Genomic DNA, 22,331 nt, shown 5'->3' on the forward strand with positions numbered 1-22,331 from the left:
ATTCTTCTGTATATTATTCTAGTACGCAACTTGGATGCATGAGCTGTTAAGCTCATTGTGCGGTAATTCTCGCACTTGTCTGCTCTTGCCGTCTTCGGAATTGTGTGTATGATGCTTTTCCTAAAGTTGGATGGTATGTCGCCAGACTCATACATTCTACACACCAACGTGAATAGTCGTTTTGTAGCCACTTTCCCCAATGATTTTAGAAATTCTGATGGAATGAATTCCACCCCTTCTGCCTTATTTGATGTTATGACCTCCAAAGCTCTTTTAAATTCTGATTCTAATACTGGGTCCCCTATGTCTTCTAAATCGACTCCTGTTTCTTCTTATATCATATCAGACAAATCTTTCCCCTCATAGAGGCTTTCAATGTATTCTTTCCACCTATCCGCTCTCTCCTATGCATTTAACAGATGAATTCCCGTTGCACTCTTAATGATATCACCTTTGCTTTTTAATGTCACCGAAGGCTGTTTTGACTATCCTTCTGACAATAATTTCTTTATCGATGTCTTCATATTTTTCCTGCAGCCATTTCGTATTAGCTTCCCTGCACTTTCTATTTATTTCATTCCTCAGCGACTTGTATTTCTGTATTCCTGAGTTCCCCGGAACATTTTTGCACTTCCTCTTTTCATCGATCGATGGGAGTATTTCTTCTGTTACCCATGCTTTCTTCGCAGTTACCTTTTTGTACCTATGTTTTCCTTCCCAACTTCTGTGATGGCCCTTTTTAGAGATGCTCCATTCCTCATCAACTGTACTGCCTACTGAGCTATTGCTTATTGCTGTATCTATAGCCTTAGAAAACTTCAAACTATCTCGTCATTCTTTAGTACTTCCGTATCCCACTTCTTTGCATATTGATTCTTGACTAATGTCTTAAACTTCAGTCTACTCTTCATCACTACTACACTCCTGGAAATGGAAAAAAGAACACATTGACACCGGTGTGTCAGACCCACCATACTTGCTCCGGACACTGCGAGAGGGCTGTACAAGCAATGATCACACGCACGGCACAGCGGACACACCAGAAACCGCGGTGTTGGCCGTCGAATGGCGCTAGCTGCGCAGCATTTGTGCACCGCCGCCGTCAGTGTCAGCCAGTTTGCCGTGGCATACGGAGCTCCATCGCAGTCTTTAACACTGGTAGCATGCCGCGACAGCGTGGACGTGAACCGTATGTGCAGTTGACGGACTTTGAGCGAGGGCGTATAGTGGGCATGCGGGAGGCCGGGTGGACGTACCGCCGAATTGCTCAACAAGTGGGGCGTGAGGTCTCCACAGTACATCGATGTTGTCGCCAGTGGTCGGCGGAAGGTGCACGTGCCCGTCGACCTGGGACCGGACCGCAGCGACGCACGGATGCACGCCAAGACCGTAGGATCCTACGCAGTGCCGTAGGGGACCGCACCGCCACTTCCCAGCAAATTAGGGACACTGTTGCTCCTGGGGTATCGGCGAAGACCATTCGCAACCGTCTCCATGAAGCTGGGCTACGGTCCCGCACACCGTTAGGCCGCCTTCCGCTCACGCCCCAACATCGTGCAGCCCGCCTCCAGTGGTGTCGCGACAGGCGTGAATGGAGGGACGAATGGAGACGTGTCGTCTTCAGCGATGAGAGTCGCTTCTGCCTTGGTGCCAATGATGGTCGTATGCGTGTTTGGCGCCGTGCAGGTGAGCGCCACAATCAGGACTGCATACGACCGAGGCACACAGGGCCAACACCCGGCATCATGGTGTGGGGAGCGATCTCCTACACTGGCCGTACACCACTGGTGATCGTCGAGGGGACACTGAATAGTGCACGGTACATCCAAACCGTCATCGAACCCATCGTTCTACCATTCCTAGACCGGCAAGGGAACTTGCTGTTCCAACAGGACAATGCACGTCCGCATGTATCCCGTGCCACCCAACGTGCTCTAGAAGGTGTAAGTCAACTACCCTGGCCAGCAAGATCTCCGGATCTGTCCCCCATTGAGCATGTTTGGGACTGGATGAAGCGTCGTCTCACGCGGTCTGCACGTCCAGCACGAACGCTGGTCCAACTGAGGCGCCAGGTGGAAATGGCATGGCAAGCCGTTCCACAGGACTACATCCAGCATCTCTACGATCGTCTCCATGGGAGAATAGCAGCCTGCATTGCTGCGAAAGGTGGATATACACTGTACTAGTGCCGACATTGTGCATGCTCTGTTGCCTGTGTCTATGTGCCTGTGGTTCTGTCAGTGTGATCATGTGATGTATCTGACCCCAGGAATGTGTCAATAAAGTTTCCCCTTCCTGGGACAATGAATTCACGGTGTTCTTATTTCAATTTCCAGGAGTGTATATTGTGATCTGAGCCTATGTCTGCTCCTGAATACGCCTTACAATCCAGCATCTGATTTCGGAATCTCTGTCTGACCATGATGTAATCTAACTGAAATCTTCCAGTATCACCAGGCCTTTTCCAGGTATACCTCCTCCTCCTGTGATTCTTGAACAGAGTATTTGTTATTACTAGATGAAACTTGTTACAGAACTCAATTAGTCTTTCTCCTCTCTCATTCCTTGTCCCAAGCCCATATTCTCCTGTAACCTTTTCTTCTACTCTTTCCCCTACAACTACATTCCGATGGAACGCCAAAGAACTCCTTCACAACGTTGTCGCCAGCACGGCAGGACGTTGCAGAACGCGCGTCACCGTCTGTGATGACCACACACTATTACACAGGGTTATTCAAAATGATGGACCATTTTCAAAAATTGGTATGTATTCAAGTACAGATGCAAAATGAACAAGGTTTATACCAACGAAATGAGGAAGTTTCAAAGTTTTTGGCGGGCGGTGATGGTTTCACAAGCGACCGGTAGAGTCCGCTCAGCAACAGGGCCGTCATTCCGTTTCGGAGTCAGTTGTGAGTGAGATGGCGTCTGTGGAGCACAAGATACTCTGTGTTCTTGAGTTCGTGAAAAGTGAGTCGCAAATTGCAGTGCAGTGGGCATTTAGTACCAAATTCGGTATTCAACCACCAACTCGCAAAAGTATTAGCCGTTGGTTTAAGCAATTTAAACAGACTGGGAGTGTGTGCAAAGGAAAAAGCACAGGCCGACCGCGTGTGTCAGTGGATGATGTCCAACGGATTGAAGAATGTTTTGTGTGCAGCCCCGAAAAGTCCACCAATAGAGCCAGTCGAGAATTGGGAATATCCCAACCAACTGTATGGAAAGTTCTGAGACGGCGTTTGCTGAACAAGCCCTACCGACTAGAACTTGTGCACGCTGTCAACCCAAATGACAAGGAGAAAAGACGTGCATTTTGTGGTTATGTTCTATCAAAGACAGACGATGACGCATTTCTACAGAGTGTAATTTTTGACGATGAAGCGACGTTCCACCTTAGTCGAAAACTCAACAGACACAATGTTCGCATATGGTGTTTGGAAAATCCACATTCACCATTGCAAAGCGAAAGAGCCTCGCTGAAAATCAACGTATTCTGTGCCGTATCCCGTACAAAGGTTTATGGACCATTTTTCTTTGTGGAAAGAAACCATAGTGGGACTCATGTACCTGGACGTCTTGGAACAATGGGTTATGGAAAATAACCAGGACTTCATTTTCCAACAGGATGGAACTCCGCCCCATTGGCACTGTGATGTACGAGGCTTTTTGAATGACTCCATTTCTCAGCGCTGGATCGGTCACAGGGGACTTGGACCTGGCTCTGCACTTCTGGTCAGCGAGATCTCCTGATCTCACACCCTGCGACTATTTCATATGGGAAGGAAGCTGTTTACGTCCTGCCTCTGCCAACCACTCTGAACGATCTGCGGAACCTGATCACTGCTGCCGTGCACTCAGTAACAGCAGATACGCGTGTGTGGGGCGAGTTTGGCTACCGCATCGATGTTTGCCATGCAGCCACTGGTGGCCACATTGAACATATATCAGATTTCTAGTTATTAAATAATTATTAAAAACTAATTAATTACAAATTATTACAAATTATTGAACTTATTAAACTGATACCAAACATTATGTAGAAAAGCTTTGAAACTTCCTCTTTTCATTGGTATAAAGCTTGGAAAGACCTAAGTCGAAACAAGGCGCCGGGAGTAGACAACATTCTATTAGAACTACTGATAGCCTTGGGATAGCTAGCCCCGACAAAACTCTACCATCTGGTGAGCAAGAAGAACGAAACAGGCGAAGTATCCTCAGACTTCAAGACGAATATAATAATTCCAATCCCAAAGAAAGCAGGTGTTGACAGATGTGAAAATTACCGAACTATCAGTTTAATAAGTCACAGCTGCAAAATACTAACGCGAATTCTTTACAGACGAATGGAAAAACTGGTAGAAACCGACCTCGGGGAAGATCAGTTTGGATTCCGTAGAAACGTTGGAACACGTTAAGGAAAGGCTACGTTTCTAGCATTTGTAGACTTAGAGAAAGCTTTTGACAATGTTGACTGGAATACTCTCTTTCAAATTCTAAAGGTGGCAGGGGTAAAATACAGGGAGCGAAAGGCTATTTACAATTTGTACAGAAACCAGATGGCAGTTATAAGAATCGAGGGGCATGAAAGGGAAGTAGTGGTTAGGAAGGGAGTGCGACAGGGTTGTAGCCTATCCCCGATGTTATTCAATCTGCATATTGAGCAAGCAGTAAAGGAAACAAAAGAAAAATTCGGAGTAGGAATTAAAATCTATGGAGAAGAAATAAAAACTTTGAGGTTCGCCGATGACATTGTTATTCTGTCACAGACAGAAAATGACCTGGAAGAGCAGTTGAACGGAATGGACAGTGTCTTGAAAGGAGGATATAAGATGAACATCAACAAAAGCAAAACGAGAATAATGGAATGTAGTCGAATTAAGTTGGGTGATGCTGAGGGAATTAGATTAGGTAATGAGACACTTAAAGTAGTAAAGGAGTTTTGCTATTTGGGGAGCAAAATAACTGATTATGGTCGAAGTAGAGAGGATATAAAATGTAGACTGGCAATAGCAAGGAAAGCGTTTCTGAAGAAGAGAAATTTGTTAACGTCGAGTATAGATTTAAGTGTCAAGAAGTCTTTTCTGAAAGTATTTGTATGGAGTGTAGCCATGTATGTAAGTGAAATGTGGACGATACATAGTTTGGACAAGAAGAGAATAGAAGCTTTCGAAATGTGGTGCTACAGAAGAATGCTGAAGATTAGATGGGTGGATTACATAACTAATGAGGAGTTATTGACTAGAATTGGGGAGAAGATAAATTTGTACCACAATTTGACTACAAGAAGGGATCGGTTGGTAGGACATATTTTGAGGCATCAAGGGATCACCAATTTAGTATTGGGTAAAAATCGTAGAGGGAGACCAAGAGATGAATACACTAAACAGATTCAGAAGGATGTAGGTTGCAGTAGGTACTGGGAGATGAAGAAGCTTGCACAGGATAGAGTAGCATGGAGAGCTGCATCAAACCAGTCTCTCGACTGAAGACGACAACAACAACAACAACAAAGCTTGTTCATTTTGGATTTGTACTTGAATAAATACGAAGTTTTGAAAATCGGTCCACCGTTTAGAATAACCCTGTAGTTGGAGCAATGAACGATGACGGTCGAGTTTAGGCTCTGTTCTGCGCATCTGACGCAGCCCTGTGCTGCAAACGTTTTAGCCAGTGCGAGTGTTGAAAGTGTGTATGGCCGTTATTCGGTGAATTTTTATTTAGTTTGTTGCGATTTGTCTGGCTGATTGTGGTGGTAAGCGGCAAATTCTGCGTAAGCAAGCATGAGGCATAATCTACAGGATACACGCTTCCTTCACGCGCGAAGTAGAAAAAGGTGGACCTATTACATATGTTGCCAGATCTCAGGAATGCACAGCAGAAGCGAATGTGGTCAGGTTGAGAACTGTTCAGTGGATTGCCAGTGAAGGTAATTTATCTGTCCAGACAAGTGGAACCCCCGTTTTCAGATCATCAGGGAAACATCGCAGTCGTGAGAAGCCAGACGATTTTGACAAAGATATTCTAATGCGAGTTGTGTTAAATAGGTACAAGGCAGGGGAATTTCCACTGTTAAATAAATTACGTTGAAAATGCGTGAAACTATATATTTTAAAGGCAATGTTACTTCAATTCGAAGAATACTGCAAGACATTAGGTTCAAATATGTAAATACAAATGACAAACAAAAAATTTTAATTGTGATGTCGATGCTTGAGGAGCACAGCTTTTAAGAAGTATTCTTGAAATAAGAAAATCTGGCAGTCAGAACATGTATTTACTCGGACGAAATATGGGTAAACCAGAATCAAACAAGGAAAGCGTGTTGCGAGCTGAGTGATGGTTCGGGTGGTTTTAAAATACCAGTTGGTAAAGGGGAACGAATAATTGTGCTTCGCGCTGATTCTGCTTCCGGATTCATACCAGAAAACAAATTAGTGTTCTGGGCAAAAAAAAAAAAAAGAGCAGTTCAGGTGATTATTATTCTTAAATGAACTCAGAGACATTTACATCACGGTTTAGGAAACAGTTTCTCCCTTACTTGTTTGCGAACTCAGAGATTGTCATGGACAATGCGAGTTACCGCTCAGTAGTTGTTGACAAGGCTCCCACAAATACAAAGAAAGCCGATATCATGCTGTGACTTTCAAGTAAGAAGATTCCGCACACTGCCAGTCAAACTAGGGTTGAATTGTTAGATCTTGTAGGGCTTCGTAGGTCTCCTGTGAAATCGATTGTATTGCACAGGAAGGTGGACATACAGTTTTGCGTTTGCCACCACATCATTCCCTGTACAATCCGATAGAGCTAATTTGGGCACAAGTGAAAGGATACGTCGCTGAACGAAACACGACATTTAAAACTGTTGACACAGAGAGACTTGCACGAAGCACTTGACAGCACAACACCTTCAGCATGCGTTAAACGTGTTCAACACGCAGAACGGCTACAGGAGGAGGACATGGTGAGGGAAATTTTAACTGATAATATGCTCGATCCCATCGTGATCACTCTGAGACCAGGTGAATCAGACACCGACACGGACTACAGTGATGCAGATGACGACGGTCGTAGCAACTGAAGACAGCCAAAGATGGGCCACACATCCAGCATTCACTTTGTCTTTTCGCTTTCTATAGTTCCTCTTCTGCAGTTGCAGTTTTACTAGTAATATTGAGACATATACTGCCTTTTGCGGCTGTAATAAAAGTCTTATTAATACCAGACGCTTTTTGCTTTACTTTGAAGCATCTTCAGCGGACAGTATTTTGGCTTCTGTACTGTCACTTGGTTACCTGTCGTAGTTTTGTGCATCGCTGCGGTTGTAAGATCATATTTAACGTTTGTCTCCACTGATCTATATTTTAGTAAATAATTGCTGTTTGTGTGTGACAGACAGGCTCACATGGTTCACATGGCTCTGAGCACTATGGGACTTTACAGCTGAGATCATCAGTCCCCTAGAATTTAGAACTACTTAAACCTAACTAACCTAAGGACATCACACACATCGATGCCCGAGGCAGGATTCGAACCTGCGGCCGTAGCGGTCGCACGGTTCCAGACTGTAGCGCCTAGAACCACTCGGACACTCTGGCCGGCAGACAGGCTCAAATAAGTTCGTTTTTTGGCGCATTGCACTCCACTAAGACTCAATAAATTTTAGTATTCATTTTTTTATGAGTCCACAACTGACTTTGTATACTTTAGCAACTTTGTTTAAACCGAAGTGGTTTAAGAAAAAGAGAAATGTGTCTGGTATAAATAAAACGTTTGTCACAGTCGTGAAGGGCGGAGAATTGTCCAATATTAAATACAATATTTTTGTGGTATTAGAATTATTTTATTCAGAATGTTGTACAGCCTGTAGTTTGTGGTAGACTGTGTCCATGGAGGAAGCACTGCACATGACAGCAATTTTTTGTTGTTTTACGAAAATAATTATCTGTAAAATTTATTTTTGTCGTTGGACACGAGCATTCGTACATCCTTGTACGTAAATGCTCGGGACGAAGCATCGCAACTTGCTATGCCAGACGACATTGCGTGTCTCGTTCCTTTCGATCCGACTATCTCTCACTGGTAGTCATCTGGTGGTGGGACCTTAACTCTCAGATAAATCGCAACAAACTGAATAAAGATTCACCGAATAACTTTCTCCACTGCCCGCTACCCCTTAGGGCGCTATTACACTGTCATATTTCTTTGACGAAGAAATATGATCAAATATTCGTCAAACTTCTTTGACAAAGATCTTTGACGTGGTGCTTAAAAGGGGTACTACATTGTCGTCATATTTTTCGTCAAATTTCAAGATGGCCGACGATAACTTATTAAGCGCTGCAGTTGCTAATCCCACAGTTGTATTTGGAAGAAAAGCAGCGGAAAAAAGGAAACATGCCTGGATGAAGCCATAAGTATTATGTCGAGATAATAGAAGCACTCTGCAAACTTTGTTACTAGAGCTGCAAGAGGAAGTCAAGTCTTAATACAGTATATAAAATATATACACATCAAGAAAAGTTTTGCATCACCTCGGTTCCGAGAGTTCCGGAACCTGTACAGAAAATTGGAATAGAGATCAACATAAACATCATTTCCGCCCTTTTTATTGCTCATGAAAACCATACATTGCATGTTGTACCACCATGCAGTGAGACGTTCAGAGGTAGTGGTCCAGATTGCTGTACACACCGGCTAGCGCCCAGTAGCACGTCCTCTTGCATTGATGCATGCCTTTATTCGTCGCGGCATACTATCCACAAGTTGTGAAACTTCCTGGCAGATTAAAACTGCGTGCCGGACCGAAACTCGAACTCGGGACCGAGTTCGAGTCTCGGTCCAGCACACAGTTTTAAACTTCCAGGAAGTTTCATATCAGCGTACACTCCGCTGCAGAGTGAAAATCTCTCATTCTGGAAGCATCCCCCAGGCTGTGGCTAAGCCATGCCTCCCCAATATCATTTCTTCCAGGAGTTCTAGTTCTGAAAGGTTCGCAGAAGAGCTTCTGCGAACTTTGGAAGGTAGGAGACGAGGTATTGGCAGAATTGAAGCTGTAAGGACGGTCTTGAGTCGTGCTTGGGTAGCTCAGATTGTAGAGCACTTGCCCACGAAAGGCAAAGGTCCCGAGTTCGAGTCTCGATCCGGCACACAGGTTTAATCTGCCAGGAAATTTCATATCAGCGTACACTCCGCTGCAGAGTGAAAATCTCATTCTGGAAATATCCACAAGTTCATCAAGGTACTGTTGGTCCAGATTGTCCCACTCCTCAACGGCGATTCGGCGTAGGTCCCTCAGAGTGGTTGGTGGGCCACGTCGTCCATAAACAGCCCTTTTCAATCTATCCCAGGCATGTTCGATAGGTTTCATGTCTGGAGAACATGCTGGCCACTCTATTCGAGCGATGTCGTTAGCCTGTAGGAAGTCATTCACAAGATGTGCACGATGGGGCGCGAATTGTCGTCCATGAAGACGAATGCCTCGCCAATATGCTGCCGACATGGTTGCACTATCGGTCGGAGGATGGCATTCACGTATCGTACAGCCGCTACGGCGTCTTCCATGACCACCAGCGGCATACGTCGGCCCCACATAAACCCACACCAAAACAGCAGGGAACCTCTACCTTGCTGCACTCGCTGGACAGTGTGTCTATGGCTTTCAGCCTGACCGGGTTGCCTCCAAACACGTCTTCGACGATTGTCTGGTTGAAGGCATACGGGACACTCATCGGTGAAGAGAACGTGATACCAATCCTGAGCGGTCCATTCGGCATGTTGTTGGGCCCATCTTTACCGTGCTGCATGGTGTCGTGGTTGCAAAGATGGACCTCGCCTTGGACGTAGGGAGCCTACTGTGCACAGTTTGAGTCGTAACACGACTGGCTGCACGAAAAGCATTATTCAACATTGTGGCGTTGCTGTCAGGGTTCCTCTGAGCCATAATCCGTATGTAGCGATCATCCACTGCAGTAGTGGCCCTTGGGCGGCATGAATGAGGCATGTCATCGACAGTTCCTGTCTCTCTGTATCATCTCCATGTCCGAACAACATCGCTTTGGTTCACTCCGATCTCCTTGATATCCGAACAAAATTGCTTTGGTTCACTCCGAGACCTCTGGGCACCTCCATTGTTGAGAGACCTTCCTGGCACAAAGTAACAATGCGGACGCCATCGAACAGCGGTATTGACCGTCTAGGCATGGTTGAACTACAGACAACACGAGCCGTGTATCTCCTTCCTGGTGGAACGAATGGAACTGATCGGCTGCCGGACCCCCTCTGTCTAATAGGCGCTGCACATTCATGGTTGTTTACATCTTTGGTCGGGTTTAGTGACATGTCTGAACAGTCAAAGGGACTGTGTCTGTGATGCAGTATCCACAGTCAACGTCTATCTTTAGGAGTTCTGGGAACCGGGGTGATGCAAAACTTTGTTTGATGTGTGTATAAGATGGATATAATACGAATGAATGAGAGTGTATTTCAGTATTTGCTCAGTAAAGTGGCTTCCCATATTACAAAATTGAATACTTTTTGAGAAATGCTATAGGTGCAGAAGACAGGCAAACTGTGACACTAGCCGGCCGGAGTGGCCGTGCGGTTAAAGGCGCTGCAGTCTGGAACCGCAAGACCGCTACGGTCGCAGGTTCGAATCCTGCCTCGGGCATGGATGTTTGTGATGTCCTTAGGTTAGTTAGGTTTAACTAGTTCTAAGTTCTAGGGGACTAATAACCTCAGCAGTTGAGTCCCATAGTGCTCAGAGCCATTTTTTTGAAACTGTGACACTACGATTTTTTGATACATGAGAGAGTTACTCTAGTTCACAACACAGCACTCGAATATCACACTGCACATTTTAACAAAATACTTCCAGAAATGTGTGAAGAGATTTATAAAGCACTGAAGGGGGAATATGTGAAGGCAAATAAATGTTTATTACGCAATACGGGCAATAAGAACTATTTTTAATTTTGAATAAAATAATGGAATTAGTGTTCCAACAACTATAAAATTAATAAAAAGTACGAAACAGATGAAGCGCTTCTTAACTTGTGGCATCCCAAGTTCAAAAATAGACAAAGTAGAATGGAAATCAAAGAAGGAATTTTTTATTTTGGAGTGTGACAACTTCCTCCATTCGGGCTTGCTGAAATGCTGCCTGGATTTTTCCAGATGTAGAGGTGGATGGCTGTGATTGTGGAAGTGAAGTCACTTGCTGGGTATTCCACCTGCCCATCAACACCCACTTAATAGCATGCACTGTGCCCCTTACTCACCTCCCACCCTAGTCGAAGAAAATTTATTTAAAAAAAAAAAAAGGGAGAGTCGACGAAACAGACCAACTTTGAAGCCATGTTTACAGACTCCAGAGGCGTCAAACAGCTGTAGCGACGTCAGCGCTCGAAGCGGTTACATTTCACATTGCAGTGAACAGAAGATGAACGACTTCTATGATCAAACCTACGTCGAGGCCCAAGATTTGATCATATTTATTTGACGACGGGCGAGATTTGACAAAGTTCACTATTATACCATCAAATTTCTTTGACATAAATATTTGACATATCAACTTTGACAAAGATAGTGTAATACCGGCCTTGCGCACAAGCTTAAACGAAGTGTCTGGCGACTACATCTCTATGCGTACCACCAACCGGCAACGCTACAATCTCCGCATGTGCCTCTACATTGCGAGGACCTGCACGACCCGCCATCGTTCACGTATTCAACTACAGGAACCACGTACCGCCTTTTGTGATGTTCAGCGGAATACAGTATCATGAATCGCGATGGCGCCACTGTAACTGCTGCCTTTGGATGAAAATGTCATTTCCGTTCGTCCCATTGCGTATTTCTTTCAGTTACTTTCTGAACTAAACTGTAGCAGTTCTTTCGATATATGGTCCAAGTTTCATCGAAATGTTAGTTGGCAGTGACACATCATGCGTAAGTTACTTTTGTCCTCAAGTTGTGAGCATCAGTGCAGTATAAATGTTTCACTGAAAAAGTACTGAAAACTTGGGTATGAATTTGGTCACGATACCTGTAACACTCTCAAACGTTCCTACATGTTATTACCACAGCCGATTCGCGATCTCGGTACAAGTACAGGCGAGGAAGCGAACCCACAGTTCCGTGAATTCCTCATTTTACGTCATACCGGGACGCGTATATTGTAGCCGCGCGCCTGTAAACCTAGCTCCAAAGGGGCTGCGACGCCAAATTGCCGAAGCCGTACATGAGCGCAACTCCCGCCCCGCGGTGTATACCAGACTACCAGAGAACCCCAATGCGCGGCCGCAATGCTCGGGAAACTCGGCAGTAGCCGAGCACCGAGTCTTCCCACCTTGCTCCTTCTTTCCTTCCCTTCCCTTCCCTTCCCTTCTCACCCCTGCTTGTTTGGCAGTTCTGAATTTTGGTGAATTTTTAACAACAGGGAATTCCGTACAGACGACTTAGCATAATTTAGGAACACCCGACTAGCTGCCTGACAATGGGCTGCAGATTTAGGCAGTCAGATCGGTGATCGTAGCTTGTTACAAATCGACCGTTGCTCACATTGTTGGTGTGAAAGTATACGTTACAGATAAAATCTCACGCTCGATTTCTCGGAATGATATTTGACTCTCAGCCCGACTGGGCGCCTCACATTCAATCAGTTATCAATAACTGTGAAGGACTAAATGTATTTCCCTCTCTCGACCGTGAATGGCGGGGAGGGTATCAAAGTATTCTACTTACAGTGTACGGAGGGATTATTGGACCCAGACTGGACTGTAGTTACATACTGCATACAGAGCCATTCGTACCTGTCTTGGTGCCATGCGTTCGACGCCTACAAACGCCCTTGTAATGGAGATAGGCGAGGCGCCCTTCAGCATTAGACGTCATATGCTGCCAGGTAAGTTTTTCATTTAAAGCATGTCCTTCATGGATAGTCCTCTCTATCAAAGTAGAGATACACCACTTTTGACTCCATACGGAACCCTTGTGCACAACGACCGTATACGAGGGTTGGGACTTAGATAGTGAGAACTATTTATTCACAACCGATACAAATGAGTTACATGTTTGCACCTGTTACTGTCCAAAGTAGTCACCAGCGTTGTGTAGAACCCGTTGCCAGCGATGTGGAAGGAGTAGTATACCGTTAGCAGAGCCTGTTCTGTTGATGGTGCGAATGGAGTGGACTACTGCCTGTCGAATCTCTAGAACAGTGCTGAAGCAAATGCCACGAATTGGTTCCTTCATCTTCGGAATCAAATCATAGTCACAAGGACTTAAGTCCGGGGAGTATGGTGGATGGTACAGTACTTCCCAGTCCCATCGACCGAACAGAGCAGCCACGGCTTGCACTGTATGCGCCCGCGCATTGTCGTGCAAAATGATGGGTGCATTGCGCAGAAAGCAGGTGATGATCCAAAAACGAACAGAGTACTGTGCATTGACGGTCTGCCGTGGAGGAACGTAATGCGTTAGGATAACACCATCACAGTCGTACACGAGAATCACGAAAACTTTAGACCGCTCCATTCGCACCATCAACAGAACAGGCTCTGCTAACGGTATACTACGCCTTCCACATCGCTGGCAACGGGTTCTACACAACGCTGGTGACTACTTTGAAGGACAGTAACAGCTGCAAACACGTAACTCTTTTGTATCGGTTGTGAATAAATAGTTGTCACTATTTAAGTTCCAACCCTCGTATTATTATAAGGGAGGGTAGGAATAGTGCAATCAGTGCCATCTCATTTGTTTTTTATTATTCTTGCTTATCCAGATTTCAGATATAAATAGTCATCTTCAGTGAATTTGAGTGAGTTATAATCCAACAAACTCGGAGCAGTACACGTCACCATACGACTTTATTGGTGTATGTTGTATGGTGACATGTATTGCTGTGATTTTGTTGGATCTTAACTCATTCAAATACACTGAAGATGGTTGTCTATAGCTGACATTTAGATGTGCAATAATAATAAAAAAACAATGAGATTGCAACTGATTGCTTTGTTCCTATCCTTTCTTATAAAGTAGGGACTGACACTTGGTTTCCTATCAATCATTCTATGCGGTGTTATTCGCATTTCCCTTTATTTGAATATGCCAGATTTCAGTTCATTATTACAATACAAGATTGGTGAGTGTTTACATAAACAGCAGATTTAATCGTCTCGTTGAAGCTCAATGACCTGGTTATACAGGGTGAGCCAGGAGGAAAGGTACGTGTTTTGATGGATGATAGCATTACTGATTCTGAACAAAAAACTTGATGTGGGCATATGCCCTATTCCGAATGGTTTCCGAGATAAAGCACTTTTAATGTACATTTCTATTTATTTTCTGTGTTATTCACTGTCATTGTTTACAACGTACCACAGTAATATAGAGGAAGTTGAGACGAACATTTTGATACCGGACGCTTGTTGTCTATCAAGTCGGAAAACTATCTCAAACTGGCCTACATAAAGTACCTAAGCTATAGCGCACGTGCGTCGCGCGAGATTTTCAATATTCCCGTGATCTCTCCGCGCAAACTTTTAGTCCTAGACAAAAAATAAATAGGACCTTTTTTGTAGCAAATTTAATTTACTTTAATTGCGTACTGGACACGTTTTTCGTTGGAGTGAGCGATTTTCGAGTTATTAAAGAAAAACCTACAAAAGTTATATTAAATGTGTTCTGTCTCGGAAACCATTCGCAACAGGGCATATGTCCATCTGAAGTTCTTTTTTTCAGGATCACTAATACTATCGCGTCTCAAATCATGTACCTTTCCTCCTGACTCACCCTGTATGTGCCCATTAGCGAACCTGGCAATGCGTCACAGTTGCCAAACATGTTTCTACTCACCATATAGGGGAGATGCTGACTCGCAGATAGGCACAACAAAAAGGCTATCACAATAGTAGCTTTCGGCCAACAAAGTCTTTGTCGAAAATACACGATACTCTCTCTCTCTCTCTCTCTCTCTCTCTCACACACACACACACACACACACACACAAGCTACACCAGTGTGGCTTCAGCTACCAGAGGCCGCAGTCGTGTGTGTATGTGTGTGTCTGTCGTGTATTCTCGATAAAGGCCTTGTTGACCGAAAGCTAATATTGTGACAGTCTTATTGTTTTGCCTATCTGCGACTCAGCATCTCCACTATATGGTGAGTAGCAACTTCCCTTTTCGTAAAAGCCCGCAGCTCGTGGTCGTGCGGTGGCGTTCTCGCTTCCCACGCCCGGGTTCCCGGGTTCGATTCCCGGCGGGGTCAGGGATTTTCTCTGCCTCGTGATGGCTGGGTGTTGTGTGATGTCCTTAGGTTAGTTAGGTTTAAGTAGTTCTAAGTTCTAGGGGACTGATGACCATAGATGTTAAGTCCCATAGTGCTCAGAGCCATTTTTTCGTAAAATTGTTACATTCCATCCTGGATTTTCCGTTGTTTGAAATATATATGAGAACTGGATATACAGTCCCCCCCCCACCCCTCTCTTTTTGCCCATCCCCTCCTCGCCCCTCTCTTTCTCGACCTACTTCTCACTCCCCTCTTTCTGTACATCAACTCCTTCCCCTCTCACTGTCCATATCCTCCTCCTCCCCACCCTACCCTATTCGCTCCCTCACCCTCTGTCTTCTCATCCTCTCTGACACTGAGCTTGTTTACTGTTATTGCATATGAAACTTTGGTTGGCAACAACTGGAGTCGCTTAAAATAAATGGGTAAATCGGGTGGAGTCATTAGCACATGGGGAGTGAGGGAGATCTCTCCAGTTGCTGGATCTGTGAGGATAGCAGCTTCAACGAGAATACTTTGCACAGTTTTAATCTGCAAATTGGCAGGATTACGAAGTTTCGGACGATTCAGACTCCGCAGTAGTATTCTAACCAAAAGCCGATAAGCCATAAATACAACTTTTCTGTTTTCCGTAAAACCGACGGCGAGTAAGATAACATACAATTTTTGTTTGAAATAATATATAAGGAGAAAGGATGTACACGGGAGAAATAATTCATCTAATGGGTTACATACCCTGCCATTGTATTTGAAACTGACTGCCAGAATGAAAAGAAATTGCACGTTTTCACATCACAGCATTTTCTTTCTCGCAGTTGATTTAGACAAAAACCAAGTACATTATCGTTTAAAATATATTTATCAAATGTTCATTCTGTTAAAATTTCTGATAAATCAGAGAAGCATATGATGAGAATTCTGGTGACAATGAATCACCTGTACATATGATATGATATGATCGGCAGTGATGGCCGGTGGTCCCCACCTCGAGAAATCCGGCCGCCGTGTTGCAAGCAGTGTTGTCAATGCCAATATTCCAAATTTCCTAATAATCCAGGGGAAATTCTCCAGATATGTGGATAAAAATTTCCCGATTCCCCACATAATAGGATATTTGAGTGTTTTCTTGTACTCGTCTTGAGTAAATTATTGATTACATTATCTCATGTTCATAATATGCTTTTAAAATTGATACATAATGTAAGTATCTACGAGAAACAACAGAAATTCGAAAGGCCACAAGAACGTTTTTTTATGTGGCGTGACGTCACAGCAGCCAGCCGAAAGCAGAGCAAAATGGTTATTGTCCAACCTTATTATTTTTAAGATCCTTGCTGTGGTAGAGATTTAAGAAGTAATAAGTAAGAAGGTTTTGTAGAAGCGTTCTGTACAAAGTCATTTATATTCACATAGGGTACGTGTTGTTTCTGAAAGTACACTGCTGGCCACCGTAAATGCAACACCCTGAAGGAAGCATCCGAATCAAGTGAAATTTACACCATGAGTTTGCAGCGATGAGATATGCAACTGATTAGAATTTCAGCGCAGACGCACATCACGCGCGCCTGTGGCGCCACCTCATAGCGCCATTTAAGGCTTGGCGATTTCGACGAGTGTACGTTCGGCACGTGTGTTTACCTTGTGGTTGTTTCACTAGACGATCAGTTATGCCTCGTAGACAACAGCGAACATCTTTTGATCAAGTATCCGAGTTCGACAGAGGAAGGATAGTGGCTTACCGAGATTGTGGATTATCATACAGAGAAATCGCTAGTCGTGTTGGACGAAACCAAACAACTGTAATACGGATATGTGACCGTTAGATGCAGGAGGGTACGACGGACCGACGTGGTCGATCGCATTCACCTCGGTGCACCACTGCACGTGCTGATAGGCAAATTGTGCGCATGGCAGTGACGGATCGCTCACTGACATCCCGAACCATAGCACAGCACATTGCGTCTGTAACGCATCATCCAGTGTCTGCGCGTACCATTCGACGCCGTTTACAGCAGAGTGGTCTGTCCGCAAGACGTCCATTGCTTCGTCTACCATTGACGCAGAACCACAGACGTCTCCGTCGCCAAAGGTGTGATGACAGACAGATGTGGACGGCAGAATGGAATGACGTTGTCTTTACTGACGAGGCACGCTTCTGTCTGCAGCACCACGATGGTCGGATTCGAGTGTGGAGACACCGTGGAGAGAGGATGCTGGACAGCTGCATTATGCACCGCCACACTGGTCTTGCACCGGGTATTATGGTATGGGGCGGTATTGGATATTACTCTCGCACGCCTCTAGTACGCATTGCCGGTACATATCCGAGGTGCTGGAGCCAGTTGTCCTTCCTTACCTTCAGGGCTCGGCCACAGCCATATTTCAACAGGATAATGCGCGACCACACGTGGGACGCATTGTCCAAAGGTTCTTCGTCAATAACCAGATTGAATTGCTTCCCTGGCCGGCTCGCTCTCCGGATCTTTCGCCGATAGAAAACATGTGGTCCATGGTTGCTCAACGAGTGACCCAGATTACATCCCCAGCTGCCACACCAGATGATCTTTGGCAACGTGTGGAAGCTGCTTGGGCTGCTGTACCCCAGGAACACATCCAACGTCTCTTTGACTCAATGCCGAGACGTGTGGCAGTGGTGATCTCCAACAATGGCGGCTACTCTGGCTACTGATTCTGGCAGGAACCACATGTCACAGACGTCTGTAAACGTAATCATTTGATACTTGGTCAACATGTTATCTACAAAATAAATTTTGTTGTGCTACCTCTTTTCTTTCTTGGTGTTGCATTTACGGTGGCCAGCAGTGTATTTGTATGGAGTGTAGCCATGTATGGAAGTGAAACGTGAACGATAAATAGTTTAGACAAGAAGAGAATAGAAGCTTTCGAAATGTGGTGCTACAGAAGAATGCTTAAGATTAGATGGTTAGATCACATAACTAATGAGGAGGTATTGAATAGAGTTGGGGAGAAGAGGAGCTTGTGGCACAACTTGACTGGAAGAAGGGATCGGTTGGTAGGACATGTTCTGAGACATCGAGGGATTACGAATTTAGTATTGGAGGGCAGCGTGGTAGGTAAAAATCGAAGAGGGAGACCAAGAGATGAATACCCTAAGCAGATTCAGAAGGATGTAGGCTGCAGTAGGTACTGGGAGATGAAGAAGCTTGCACAGGATAGAGTAGCACGGAGAGCTGCATAAAACCAGTCTCAGGACTGAACGCCACAACAACAACAACAACAACGTGTTTGTTACGCAGAATATGATATGAAATTAAGCCGATTGCGAAACAAATATTCAGTGAGTAAGATAGCTATGATATTTATTTATTAAAACTTTACAGTCGGATTACACGCCTTCGATGCGTTAAAAGATGTCGATGATATTGTGCTATGAACATTTTCTTCGCTGTCACATATCAGGCGCGTTCGCAATGCACAGGAAACTGACAATAACAACAATAAACCTTTCACTGCCTTCACGACTAATGGACCGTCACACATTGATTTATGGTAGAGGGTGGCAAGGAGTTGGAAAGTCGCAGAAAACAAGCTATATACGAGCTGTGTATACAAATTCAAAAAACCTACCTTAAGATTACTCTCTGCCTTTTTATCTGCACCTTTTAGCAACCGTTTATCCATTTTTGTACAAAAACGTTATTATTTCCTAAGGAAAGAAACCAAAACGTAAGCAGTCGAACGTATTAGAATACGCGATAAACGAGCTGAAGAGTGGCGAGAGAGTACTGCACAGCAAGCAGAATGTGCAAGGGGAACAATTCTTTGCTGAGGGCATACGGTCAACAGCTTTTCCTCGCATGCATTCGGCCACTGTTATGTTCAGCCTCGCTTAAGTAGTATCTGTATGTAAAAGAGTATGTATGTACTTTGTTCATATGATATTGCTTGAAATCTTCTCTACGAAACTCATTCTGGGACTAAGGTCTTGCAGTTCATTAGAATCAACATCAGCAACAAACTCATCAACCATCAAATTATCGATGTAACAGCTTTGCTATATTAATAAACAGTAAAACGTTAAAATCCTCGCATATTCCCCACATAATGTCATCCCCGCAAAATCCCTAATCGAACTGAAATTCCCCACAGTTTGGGGAATTCGCCTCAAATTGGCAAAACTGGCTTCAAGTATTTTCGGGTGGCGCTACATCTGGCGACTGGCGTGTCGATGATGATGATGCAATAAGGAGGAAAACACAACACCCAGTACCTGAGCGTAGAAAATCTCCAACCCGTCTGAGATTCGAACCCGGGCCTTCTGCATAGCAGTCAGACGTGCTACCACTCAGCTAATGGGGCGAACAGCCATACATGTTACAAAAATGGATTTATGTATGCTTGTATGTTCCATATCTTTTCTTAAACCATTGGACCAATTTCAACCAAACTTCGAATACATGTCCCTTGCTGTCGGGCAACAATTGCTGTGTGGGTAAGAACTAACTACCTGTCATAGTTCAGAAGATACGATGCCATAAACAATGAAATCGTGAACATTTTTTTTTCGAAAGTACACTTAAACAGTTCTTTTTTGTTTTGGTTTCTGATAGAAAATTGGGAAAATGGATACCTACGTAATGCTGGGTTTGTCAGCTAGTTAAATATAAATTTGTTGTAAGTCTGTCAAGAACTTTTCAAGATTTTTAGTAACAACGTTTCCCCTTTATGCAAGTTGTTCATTTTAACTGACGACATTGAAATGCCTCGAAAACTACACATTGAATCGAAAAAAGTTATGATTCCAGTTTGTTTGTCTCGAAGAGGACATCCAACGATATCGCACTCAACCGGTCACCCCCACCCCGTGAGTGGGTGGCTGGGAGCAAGTTCGAAATCTTCAATAGGAACCCCCGTTTTTTATTGCATGTTACGATTCTACGGCAAAATCTACACACGTTTTGTCTTAAGCATTTTCCTCGTTTCGCCACAGATGGCACTGTAATTGGGGGAATAGAAATGGGTACACAATCGTAATTTACGACATGCTACTTGATGGCCCTTGAATACCCAGTGGTACATGGGACCCCACCTCCATGATGCGAGTGTAGGACAGGCCAGTATTTCATAACTTCTAATTGGAAAGCCCATACGCAACGTTGTATTCTTCCGACATAATCGAACAGGGGACTACTTAACGCACCACCACGGCCATGTAGCGAACGACAACGTAACATAACAGGCAGTACACTGCGACTGGAGCTCACATATCACAACATAGAACGGAGTGACTATAAACATTACAATTCTTGTGCACTGTTCGTTGTCTGCACACGTACCTATCATTTGGAGAACAGACGTGCAAGTGAACGATGAATGTTGCAACCACAGAAGAAAACAATTGAAATGATCCTGATTAACGGAAAATACTGGAGAAATGTTGAGCTGCTGTTGTCCTGTATGCAAGCGTTTTCCAGAGAAAGCTCACTCCCGTTCGTTCTTTTAGAAGGTTGTGAACGCCTTTATGTCTGATGGCATCGTACAGACCGGCAAAAGGAAACGAAGCAAATGTGTTACAGGAGAAGCCAATGGGACAGCTGTACTAGGGGCAGTGCACCACGGCCCATGGATAAGCGCCCGGAAAGTACATCAAAATTTCTGTACGTCCGTAAGTAGTATTGTCATAACATGGCATCGTTATAAGTATCATCCATACCACGTGTCACTGCATCAAGAGCTTCATGGCGCCGATTTCTATAACAGGGTAGTGTTTTGTGAATGGGCACGTCAATAAATGCAAATAACTCCCATGTTCTTTGACAAGGTACTATTTTCCTATTTTCGCAAACCATGGTAGCATTAACTGGCATAACATGCATTACTGGAGTGTAGGCAATTCTCACTACTTACGGCAAATTGACCATCAACGTACTTGGTCGGTCAACGTATGGTGTGGTATCAAGGCGAACAAACTCATTGGTCCAAATTTTATTGATGGGCCACTGAATGCACGAGACATCGAATGTTTTTCGAACCAAAAAATGTTCAAATGTGTGTGAAATCTTATGGGGCTTAACTGCTAAGATCATCAGGCCCTAATCTTACACACTACTTAACCTACATTATCCTAAGGACAAACACACACACCCGCGCCCGAGGGAGGACTCGAACCTCCGCCGGGACCAGCCACACAGCCCATGACTGCAGCGCCCTAGACCGCTCGGCTAATCCCGCGTGGCTTTTGGAACAGAAACTACTGGTACATCTACAGGATGTTACCCTGGACATTTGACAATGTACTATGTGGTTTCAGCAGGATGGTTGCCCAGTGGATTACGCTATTGAAGCATGGGAGGAATTGGATCACGTTTACACTAGTCGCTGGACCGGTGGAGCTGGCCCTGTTAATTGGTCCGATAGGCCGCCGGATTTCTTTTTGCAAGGATATTTAAAAGATAATTTGTACCAGCAAGTGACAACAGCCGGTGAAGACATGGTCGACCGTATCAGAAGCTCCTGTGCTGACATTCCTGCAGATATGCTTCTGCCCTGTGCACAGTCATTTGAAAAGCAGATCATTACATGTACTGAAGTTGCGATAGTATGTTTGAACAATTACTCTAATTGGAAAAGTAGAGTAGCGTTTGCCTCGAGCCACTGCCACAGTACTGCTTCGAGTAGTCCCTTATTCAATATGATGAAATGATTGTGGGCATTGTTGGCCAGGAGGTCCCATCCAGGCAAGTTCAGCAGCCGGGTGCAAGTCTTATTTCAGATGACGCCACATTGGGAGACTTGTGCATCAATGATGATGAGATGATGATGAGGACAACACAACACTCAGCCCATGGGCAGAGAAAATCTCCAATTGGGCCCGCTGCATGGTAGGCAAGCACGTTACCACTCAGTTAAGCAGGTGGATGATGGAGGAATACAATGTTGCGAGTGGGATTTCCAATTGGAAGTTATGAAATACTGACCTATCCTACCCTCGTACGATGGAGGCGGGGTCCCACGAGCCATTGGATATTCAAGAGCCATCAAGTACAACGTCATAAATT

This window comes from Schistocerca nitens, chromosome 6 (assembly GCF_023898315.1).
Source record: "Schistocerca nitens isolate TAMUIC-IGC-003100 chromosome 6, iqSchNite1.1, whole genome shotgun sequence".
Classification (NCBI taxonomy): Eukaryota; Metazoa; Arthropoda; class Insecta; order Orthoptera; family Acrididae; genus Schistocerca; species Schistocerca nitens.